This window comes from Grammomys surdaster, unplaced genomic scaffold (genome assembly GCF_004785775.1).
Source record: "Grammomys surdaster isolate TR1022 unplaced genomic scaffold, NIH_TR_1.0 196, whole genome shotgun sequence".
In the NCBI taxonomy this organism is placed as follows: Eukaryota; Metazoa; Chordata; class Mammalia; order Rodentia; family Muridae; genus Grammomys; species Grammomys surdaster.
This window is the reverse complement of record NW_021604641.1, coordinates 4,269,683-4,280,928: the sequence shown is the minus strand read 5'-3', so window position 1 is coordinate 4,280,928 and position 11,246 is coordinate 4,269,683. Positions and strand designations below refer to the sequence as shown.

Sequence of the window (11,246 nt, the reverse complement as noted above, 5' to 3'; positions counted from 1 at the left end):
CATGAAAAACAAACAAAAAACAACAAAAGACAAAAACATCCAAAACCACAAAAAAAAAAAAGAAAAACCAAAAACACAAGCAAAACAACAAAAAACAAAAAACAACACAAACAAAAAAAACCCAACAAAACGAAACCAAACACAAAAACAAAACAACAAAAAAACAACCAAAACCAGAAACACAAACAACAAAACAGCTTAGAATTAAAAACAAAACCAAAAACAAAACTAGAACAAATAAAAAACAAAACCCCAAACCCAAACAAAAAACAACTAAAAACAAAATAAACAAGAAACAACAAAAACAAAACACAAACTAGAAAACAAAAATAAAAAACAAAACACAAACAAAAAACAACAAACAACAAACACAAATAAAAAATACAACACAACAAAAGACAAAATAAAACAAAAAAACACAGATTCATTGAGTAAATCCAGTATTAAAGCAGTATTTCTTGAACAAGTGGTCTTCTGTGGGTTGGATAGCAGCAGTGTCTAAGCCTGCAGTCATTGCATGCATCCTAGAGATGGCATTAGGGTAGCAGTCTGACATCCCAAGTTAGGACCATATTAAAGAGAGTGGGCTTCATCTGGTAAGACAGCTCAGTACGTGTTTTAAAAATCTTCAACTCATCCTATTTGAGGTATATTAGAAACATCAATAGAAAAATACAGGGGTGATGACAATAGCAATCAGGTGGATGTTGTTAGAGTAAGTGATCGTGCAGGATTTCCCATACCATCCTCTTCCTGAAGATGGGCATGTGCTGCTGAGAGAAGGTGTCAGGTTGATCTCTAGCAATGCAATCTGCATATTTACAGGTGAACATTCCCCAGTCACTTCCATTCAGTTGCTGAGGAATCTCCTCTGATGTCATGTTGTATTGCTTACACTCCAAAGGGTCCAGCTGGATGTTCCTTCGTGTCTTGCTCTCATTTTGTAAATATTGGAAGATGGTCTCACAGTCTTCCCTGTCTGTCCTATGGAATCAAGGTATATGATACTTCGTTTTCTCAAATCAATTACCACCAGGCTCCAATGTATCTTCTGGTGAATAGGCACCAAGCTACGTTCTTTGTCAAAGAGATTGATTCCTTCAGTCCATCTTCTCACAGAACTGTAACTGCTACTATGCTTTTAGCTTGGAGTAAAAGAAAGTGCTAAACACATGAAAAGGTGGGTAGCCTTGGTTTTCATTTCTCTCAACCCGAAGGTTCATGTAGAAATTAATGACCTCATCATTGAGCCACTGATCGTTCTCGGGCTCTGGATATCTCCTCCAGTGATTTGCAACTTGAATACTCTACTTGGGATTTCCTCTTGGGGTACTGGACCCAGTGCACTCTTAATTTCCTTCTCCATGTCCTCTGTAACAATAAAAATTTTGATCCACTTCTTTGCTCTTTTCTTGGTTTCTGAGAGGCTTTTTCTCTGCCGCAAATACTGCCATCTTCTTGGGGAGTAACTTATTGCCTCCGCCACACCTTTCTTTTGTGTAAAAGATTTCTTTTCTGAACACCTCCTCTCTCTCTTATCTGGTGTAGATGGTTCTGAATCTCTCTGCATTGTTTCTGATACATGACTGTGCCCTGGCACGCCCCCTTTCATCTTTGGAGGTGTTTGTAAGGATTGGGTGAGGCCTGTGTGGGTCTGACCTCACATGATAGTCGCGTTTAAGGTGTTGCAGTAACCTTCCGTGCTTTTCCTTTGGAGACTTTGTTCCTTTTCCTCCGTGATAGAATAGGAATAGGGGTGATTGTGACCCTTGCGACCATCAGCAAAGTTCCTCTCAGTTACAGCTTGTGTTGCCGGTAAGTCAGGCTCCAAGCTGTTCCCCTTTCTTCCTTCATGGTTTACACTACCGTTCTTTTGTGTAACAGATTTCTCCTCTGAACACCTCCCTTTGGTGGTGGACCAAAGTAGGACCTTTGGTACACTCTAGGGGTTTTATTGTCTTAGATTCTCTTCCTGGGATTTCTGTACTTGACCCTTGCCTTGCTGGTGTCTCTGAAGCTCTAGGTCTTGATGCTCCTTATGATCTTCTTCCAAGCCTTGCCAGGTTCTTTAAATACCATCTCTGTTCCATCCTGGCATTTCTTTTTTGGACTTTGTCCCAAAGCTTCAGACTCTGTCTCTGTCCCACTTCCATCCTAGTATTTCCATTTTTGAGCTTTTCCTGAAGCTCCGGGCTTCATCTCCACCCGAGGCTGTTTAGTTTGCCACATGGAGAACTGCTTAGATTGCTTTTTTGACAGTACCCGCCTTTCTGATTTCCAAGAACCATATGCCTGGCTCTGAGTTGGTACTCTTGGGTTGTTCACCCTGATGTAAAAGAATCACTTCTTTTACACCTTCTTTCCGACCTAATAGGTCAGAGACCTACTAGGCTCAGGAGAGCTCTTCTCAACAGAGTTGACTTTGCATGTCAGGGTCAATAAAAGAATGGAGATAATTAAGCTGTCAATATCCGAAACCGATTGGTGAATAGTCAAATGTTGGCAGGTCACCAGGGTCCACCCTGGGAAACTCTGAGGAGTTCTAAGAATACTTCCTCAGAAATATCCTTCTTGGACACTGTAACCAGCTGCCCAAAATTTTGAAATTGGGCTAATTGTCCTAGTTAATAACTATTAAGTCACGAGGCCTAAACCTAGCAGCTAACACATCGGAGGTAACCTCACGAATGACGTCTAACTCAGGGGCTTGCCTCTAGTAGCAGCCTTCAAGGTTCCATACCTGTTTACGATGTCACCTGAAAGAACGCAAATCAACGTTTCTAGATGGTGGAAGCCCTCCCCAACCCAAACTGGGTCCAGGATTTCAGAGTGCTCCCTTGCCCGAGTGGGAAGTTTGAATGAATTGATACATATCTCAGTTCCCTTCAGTAGAGCACAGGGTTACCTAAATCATCTCAACACAGATCAGCTGGTCCTAACTAGTACATTTGTCCTTTAGGAAACTATCCCATCATGGTCAATTATAGAAAACAAAATATAAGTGCCCTTCAAAATATCTTCTCACAATATGCTTGCTAATTACAAAGAATAAATAAAATTTTACAGTTATAAAACCTAGTAGGTACTGTCATGTGACAAAACATTTTTCTTCCCTGGATAAGGAACCCATGGCAGACCAAAATCCATATACCACCAAAGTCCTAGTTGTTGAATCAATAAGTTTTATTGGGGTTATTTATAGGAATATGGGTGAGGGGTTGCTTACAGGATCAGAAATGACCCAAAGACAGCTGCATCACCAAAGCCCACACAGCATGGGTGACAGCCAATGCCTTATAAATCCATTGTTTATGAAGTATTCTATTGCTAAGTCCTATATAAATTATCAGATGTTGATTCTTAAATCTTAACAAAATAATATTTTTAATTTACATTATGAGACATTATGGTTTTGAAAATGTAGCAGAATGTATTTTATTTCAAAAATAGAGAGGATAGAGTCTACTATTTTTAGTGATCCCAAGCTGAGCTCTGATCTTTGTATTTTCATTTGTGTGCAAAGCAGGGATATAAAAAATTCTCCTTAAATGAAAGGCAATGACAAACATAAGAGAGAACACCTGAAAAGAAGTCTTTTTAAAAATTTGATACATTTTATTTATTTATTTATTTATTTATTTATTTGCTTATTTTTATTGGATATTTTATTTACATTTCAGATGTTATCCCCTTACCTCATTTTCCCCTCTGCCCAGGAACCCCCTAACCCTTATCACACAAAACCCTGACAAATGTTGCTTCAAGGTGAGTGCAGAAAGTATCATTTGAGAAAATGACCTAACAGAGCCATCTGTCACTGAGTGTCCTTAAGCATGCATATGTATCTTTTGCTCTGACTCTTTTTTGGAACTATCATAGAAAATAGCATCAAATGTTTCATCTACAAATAATTATTTTAAATTTAAGATTTAATGAGCTAAAGAACATTGTAATTTAATGTACACAGATATACTATGACTCTCAAATATTTTCAAAGCAAATATCTCATTCTGTTACATAGTTCATATATAATACTTTAAATTGGACATCAAAATAACAGACATATGTCCAATTAAACTGTTCATTCTTAAAGTATTACATAGTAAATATACAAGAGATAAGATTATGATTTAATGACCATTTTAAACTTCTTATACACCAATTTGATAATGAAGCTTGAACAAGAGTAGCTAAAAATATCAGTGACCTCCCTGCCCCAATAAGAAAAGAACTAATGCTTCGTTCATTCTCCTCAGTCTCACAGTCTAATTATTGAACCATCCTCACAAGGGTCACTTTAAGACATGTTAAATATATATTCACATTTTATTAGCCCCTTTTGCTTTGTATTGCAGTATTCAGTCATCAAGTGGAGACCGGGATGCTCTTTGGAAAAAATAGGCTTTAGACCATAATTACTTCTCAGACCTTTATGACTTTACCTAATTATGTAATCATCTTCCTTAAGGTATGAATGCCTAAATTAACAAAGCTCTGTTTGAGCTAATAGTCATAAAAAGAAAGCAATAAATTTGCCTTAACCTTGGCCCTATTTACATGTATATATGTATATAGTTTTTTTTATGTTTGTGTGTGTGTGTGTGTGTGTGTGTGTGTGTGTGTTTGTATGTGTGTGTGTATGTGTGTGTGTCTGTATGTGTGTGTGTATAATATGTATACACACACACACACACACACATATACATATATGTCTAAGAATGATCCAAAATTTGGTGCAAATCATTTAAAACATTTTTTTCAAAACTGCACACAAATATACATAAATGTGTATAAAAAAACAAAAAGTAAAATATGACAATAAGCAGGATTAAGAAATCATCCTCTGAGGACAGCTTTTCCCTTAATGTAGGCTATGTTCTTTACATTATGAGTTTGTATGAAAATACATAATCACTGACAAATTTAAGGCATAATTATGTCACTCCAGAAACTTCATTAGAGTACATAGCATTGTACATCATGAAGCAATGCTATTGAAATGGATTTATGTTACCTCTGCTGTGTTGTTCAAATTGTATTTACAGAGAAAATTAGACTATGCTTGACTCCTATGTTGAAAGTCAATCACAATTTGATTTGGTACTACTCATCTTGTTACTTCCATTTGAGGATGTGTTAGGTAGCTGCACAGACTTGAAAGACATAATTAGCATATCTGGATATTTTCACATTGCAACTGGCTATTCCTCTTCCTTCTGATATAGTTTTAATATTTTCATTTGGTTTGCTTGTTGCCAGGCATTTGGATGTGTTTTCCTACTTAGTTTAAACCTGACTTATTATCACATAAATACTTCTGGTTAAATTGAATTTTTAATTCACTATAATTTTTGTTCACTACAAAATAAACAACAAAAATATTTAATTTCAAAATTTAACACATAAGCTCCTCAGGTTTTAAAAGAAGTACTTAACAGGGATATTAATAACAATAGGATTAAACCTGCTACAAACAGTCTGTTTTATTTGTGATTTTTTTTCTCTTTAATGATAATTAAATACCAAATATACACCAAATTTATTAAGATTTAGTTTTAGAAAAAGCCTCATTCATTTTCACATTTTAAACACAATACTAAATTTGAAATTTGTCAATAAAAACAATACTTATTTCCAGATGACAATAACTTACAGAGTGTGGAGGATTGATGGCCTTACTCCAGAAGCTTTGTTCCTCTTTTTAGATCTTGTCTCTACCTGATAGATATTGAGAGATATTGGACACTGCATAGATCCCCTCAGATTTCTAATTCATAATGTGTGAATTCACCTACATGGAAACATATCTACCAATACTTCCCATGCTGATCATTATTAGCAAATTACTTTTATAGAGAGAATACAATGCTTTGTTTACATTAATTATTGTATTATGGTTTTTGAATACATTAGCATATTAACAACTCAGAATGGAGAATTTACTATCATTCTATTAATGTTCATTTCTATGACAAAAACACTATGGCCAAAATTGACTTAGAGAAGAATTCATTGTAGTTTATGGATTCAAAGTGAAACTATCCAATGGTGAAGAATGTTTGGCAGTAGGTGAACAGAGCAGATAGCTGAGATCATGTCTCCAAATATAGTTTTGCAATGGAGACAGCAAACTGGAAGAGAAGCAATGATATAAACTCTCAAAACTCAGCACAGGTGATATGCTTTATCCAGCACAGTTGACTTCTGAAAGTCCCATAAGCCAACCAACTGTCCCAGCACCACCAACTGTGTTCAAATGCTTCAAAAAATCCAGGGAGAGGAGAATTTCCATTCAAGGCACTACATATGTTTATACCTTCTTAAATAATGTTTGTGTCATTGTATCTATGAAAAATAATATCTAAGCCTGACATAGATTCTTTTCTTTTTAAATTGTGGCTTTTTAATTTAGATGAAGGAAAATATAACATGAAGGATGTATTTTCAATACACGAAGGGCATACATCAGTGGAATTAGGTCCTCAGTTTATAAAACAGATGTAGGACTAAAAACCTTTAAAAAACATTGAGAATTCACAATCAAAATCCCATGACTTGGAGAAAGCAGTTAAAATAATAGCATAATGTAACCATGAATAATGGCATTCTGGAGAATGTAGAGAGGGTTCAAGTTCTGGATCCAATAATTGTTTTCTTTTTTTTTTAATTTGATATTTTATTTATTTACATTTCAGATTTTACCCCCTTTCCCTATCCTCCTTCTGCCATTAATCCCATATCTCATCCCTCCTCTTCCTTTTTTGCTTTCATATCATTTAATTTACATGCAAGTATTAAGTCAGTTCTAGGTTGAGGAACTAGCAATAAGATAGTTGCAAATAGTCAAGGAACAAGCAAGACAATAAACCCATATAGTCAAAGAACAAGCAGGACAATAAACAGAGTCCCGTGATCACTCCTGTGATCCCTATTTCTAAGGGCTTATCAGGATGACCAAAATATCTGAGCCTACTTCCCCGTCCTAGCCCAAAGTCATTTTCATGGCTGAAGCCTACTTCTTTGTTCTAGCTTAAGATTTAGATTCTTGCCTGTAATTACTTCTTTGTTCTAGCCTCGGATTTAGATTTCTGCCTGAAGTTACTTCTTTATTCTAGCCTAATGTCAGATTCCTGCCATACGGCCCCAAAAGTTCTCCACATCTCCCCCTTTTTGATTTCATAAACCAGACTGAGCCTGTCATAGGTTATTCTGACCAGAATGCCTTTCTTAACTGTCGTGGAACATGCATTATCAAAAGCAATGCACTTCCATCTTAGACTCTGTGCAGAATCTTACCCATCCTTGGCTTGCCAGCCTGTCAAATTAATAGCTCTGTCTGGGGTCCATTTGTTGACTGATAAGTTACATGCTTCAAGTAACTCATGTATAAAACTCAAGAACAACATATTGAAACTCCCTGAATCTTAGCAGACCACCACAGATTAAAGCTGGATATGAACAATAAGATTTCTTAAAACTCATGAAAACGAAACAACTCTATACTGAATGAAAAGTGGATCAAAACAAACAAACAAACAAAAAAAGAAATTAAAGATTTTCTACAGTTGAATGAATATGAAAACATAACATGGGGCGAGGCCTTACGGGAGCAGCGGCCCTGTAGTATCGGAGGCTTTGGCGACACTGACGGCTATGGTGACAACTTCTCTGAGAGTGTAAAAAAGTGGATCAGGTGGCTCATATGCTAAAGGATGGCACGGTCACGATCCAGATCTCCCAGGTGGAAACAAAGGTCATTATCACCACAATCTAGAAATTTTGAATACCAAGAGGAAAGACATTTCCATGGTCACTATGACCCTCAATATAGAAATGATTCAGAAAGACCCTTTACTTGGAGAATGGATGATGAGAAATATGGGCAAAATAAACCAAGGATTCCTCCTCATGTGAATTAGTATTATCGGTCTTATGAAAATAGATCATCTTCCCCAAATGTAAAACCTGTTGAAAAATTTGATACATATAAGCCTCACCAAGAATATTTTCCTGGAAGAGGAGATGATGACAGAAGATCTCAGTATATGCCCACATACACAGAAAGTGCAGCAACCTACATGGAGCATGAAATATCCCTACAGTGCAAGGAAGGTATCCTCCTGATGAGCTCAGAGGTAGAGGAAGTGGGAGAGGAGAGAAGCCACCTCAGATGTCACTGGGGAATCCACCTCAGGTGTCACTGGCAGATTCCTTGAGATTTAAAGAGAAATGGCCTGAAGATGAAATAAGACACCAAAGGGTACAAGAAGAAAGCTACCCCCTGTCACCCAGAAGAGTCTCAGAAGACTTTGACACAAGGAACCCTTTTCAGAAGAGGTATCCTGAGGATCATGATTTCAGAAAGTATAGCTACACATTAAAAAGACCTACAGATGCAGCAAAGTATGAAAATAGAGAGCTATCCAGAATCCCAAAGTGGAAGCCTGAGCACTCTTTTCTACCTTTCCAAGAGAAGAAAGAAGAGTGGAGCTTTGGAGCCCAAAGTCACAGATATACTGAGAGAGAATACCCAGAGAGAAGTTCAGCAACCAGAGTATCCTATGATTACCGTCACAAACATCTTAAGCTCTCAGATAGTGAGCAGGACTTTCCTGAGGGGAGATTTCAGAAGTACTTGAAGGAAGAAGATAGACAATACAGTTCTCTAAAAGTTTCTGGAAATAGAGAGTCAGATTGTTTCATTACTACAAGAGGAAGAGAAACTGAGGATGAGCAAATCAATGGACCGTTTCATCTCTACAAGAAAGACTGTGTTTCCTATACTCATACAAATATAAAGGAGGCTGATTTGGGGCCTTGCAATGACAAATGGAAGAAAAAAATAAATAAAGAAGATGGCAGAAAAGAGAATGCATCTTCTAGTGAACAACTTGATACAAACCCAAAACTTGAAGAGAAATCCTATTCACTTATCAAGAAGAAATCACTTACCATCAAAGTAGACAGGAACAAGACGAACACATATAGGTCTATTTCTAGATATTTTGCAGAGAGATAGACGTCAGATGATTTGGTTGCTGTTGGCAAAAGAAGTGACAATTTTCATCCAGTATTTCAACATCTTGACTCATCTCAGAATCCTGAAAACAAACCTACAGAAGAATTTGCTCAGGAAATCATAACAATAATCCACAAAGTTAAAGATAGTTTTGTAAAACCTGATATTACCCGACACGAGCGTTTCTCAAGAATAAAAAATAAAAAGGATGCAGATTTCAATCAAATGAAATCAAATTCAGATCCAGAATTTCACAGGCGAATAGATATGTCTTTGGCTGATCTTCAGAATAAATGCACTATGGTGTATGAACCAGATAAGACCCTGGTCAAAGCAATAGAACCAAATGATCTACGACATGACATTGAGAGGAGGAGAAAAGAGCGATTACAGACTGAAGATGAGAATATTTTTCACATGGCTAGTCCTAAAGAGAGGTAATCAGTAAACGAAAAACATCCTGCTATCAGGGAGTTTTTGGTTTCAGCAGTTTTTACATTTTTTTGTGCTTATTTTTTGTCTAGAATTTTGAGTGTTCAGATCCATTTCATGTGTTTTTAAAATGTTTCAGTTATTCAACGGGCATTACAGGAAGCTTGATCTAAACATCAAAATGATGGAGTGGGTGACTATTTGAGGTCTTCTAGTTCTAGAGAAGAAGAATATAACAACTGTTTGAATATTAGCAGGAGCCATGGCCAGCAACCTTTGTGGGCTATTTGATCAAGCAGTCTGAAACTAATAGGTTTAGAACCTTAGATTCTGACTTATGAGTACAAAATTTTTTGATGTCAGTACAGTTCTCTTTGGGAATTCTTGGGTCTATGCAGTAGACAGTTGCAGTAGAACAGGTGGAAAAAAACAAATGTGGTGGTACCCACCTTTAATCCTAGGACTCTAGAGGCAGAGGAGGTAGATCTGTGTAGTGAGACCCTGTCTCAAAAACTAGACAAGGGAAAAAAACAGAAAAAACAGGAGACCTCAATTTGAATCTCATTGACTCTGCCCATTTACAAATTGTCAATAATTTTAGAAATTTCTCCATACTATAGTGATAAGACCATCTTATTGCATAGGAGCAGTTATACTATTAGGTCACTGGCATCTTAGCAGAAGTTACAGAGATCATTATCAAATCATGTTTTATATTCAACCTCATAACTCTTTCCAGGGGTCTTTATTCATCTAGATTGACCCTAGTCTACCTCTAGTTCTGAGAACTAGTGGAACCTATGACCACTGGGTGAACCAAAAGGATTATGAGGAATAATTGAATGAGACAGACTTTTTAGTTTGGGCAAGGGTCCTTTGAGTCCCTCAGAAGCGGAACTATGAATAGGAAGGGATAGTGCTAATTGTTTTTCCATAATCTTTAGTATCAACTTTTAAAAACATTTTAAGTATTTGACTAGATTTTTAAATCAGTTCCAAACTTGACTAGCCTTAACCAAAATACATGAAGCTCATTTTAACTGGAATTTACTTTGACAGTAAGTTTGGAATTGATTACAAGATAGTGAAATAGTGTTTTTCATATAAAAAAATTGGAAAATGCAAAACTTTTGTACTTTACTGATTGAAAGTCACCAATTTCCTAATATTATATCCTTAACACATGGTGTCACTGTGTTCAGTGACAAGATGTCTATTGTATTTTTCTTAGCTGAGAAAGCTTTAGAAACACAGTGTACCAAGGAACAGGATTTGTTTCAATTTTACAATGATCACTCTATCATAAATGCTCCAGGACAGATCCTTACCCTTTGAGATGAGTAGAGCCTGACTGCTGGCGTACTACTTGGCTTTGACGCCCAGTTCTAAGAACCCTAGCTATGTGGATGACTTGAGGTAGGTTACCTAGCCTGTGAAATAGGAATGAGAATTATGTTCACATAATACTGCTGATCAGGATTAAGGAAAATGTAGCTGCTTAGCATTAAATTTGTTGATGTTAGCTTTGAAGACAGAATTATAGCATGAAACATGAGAATTTTAAAACTTTTTCAGTATTCTTTGCCATAAAATCCACCCTTTGTAAGTAAGCAATTGAGTTGTTTTTACTATATTCACGGAGTTGTATAAGAACCACTTATCCCTAAAATATTTTGTCACTCCAAAAGCAAACAATGTACCCAGCTGCGACCTCTCTCCCCCCATATTTTTCTTTTTCCCTTCCCTGGCAACCATTGTTACAAATTTTGTTTCTATGGCTTGCTTGTTCTTAACA

General features: G+C 36.5%; 2 pseudogenes; one reads left to right on the top strand and one right to left on the bottom strand.

Annotated features, from left to right (window-relative positions):
- Positions 1–592: 592 nt before the first annotated feature.
- On the bottom strand, positions 593–2,398 carry LOC114623317 (annotated as a pseudogene).
- Positions 2,399–7,712: 5,314 nt separating this feature from the next.
- Positions 7,713–9,477, top strand: LOC114623315 (annotated as a pseudogene).
- The last annotated feature ends 1,769 nt before the right edge of the window (positions 9,478–11,246 follow it).